Source organism: Odontomachus brunneus, unplaced genomic scaffold (genome assembly GCF_010583005.1).
Source record: "Odontomachus brunneus isolate Ranch 3 - 2012 unplaced genomic scaffold, Obru_v1 Obru_scaffold_084, whole genome shotgun sequence".
Classification (NCBI taxonomy): Eukaryota; Metazoa; Arthropoda; class Insecta; order Hymenoptera; family Formicidae; genus Odontomachus; species Odontomachus brunneus.
The window spans coordinates 224,578-225,075 of NW_022639534.1; positions in this window are offsets into that span (position 1 = coordinate 224,578).

Here is a 498-nt window from a genome sequence, read left to right on the forward strand (position 1 = left end):
AAAAAATTAGAAATTTAAAATACAGTTAATATTATTTCCAATTAAATTTTAAATTTAAACAATTTGAAAATTTAGATACGTTGCCTTTATATATTATCTATTACAAATAACCTATATATTATTATTATTACTTATTTATTATTTCAAATATTATTACTTGAATTAAAATTCCCTTAAAATTAAATTTAAATTAATGTTTAGAATGTGATATTAAAATAAATTATTTATTTCAAAAATTTGCATACTATATCAACATCATCAAAATAAATAAAAATAAATAAAAACACTCATTAAAAAAATATTATTGCTCACCTCCGTGAGCAAACTGAGATCTTATGAATTATGAAGCAAGCACCTAACTCACGAAGCCAACTGCACTGGTTGGAAGTTACCGGGAAGGTTCATATGGCGCGCCGTGGTGCGCTTCGGATATGGCCAATTTTCACAAATTATTACTCCGAAATTAAGGCCTATTCTATCAAACACCGGGACACGTAT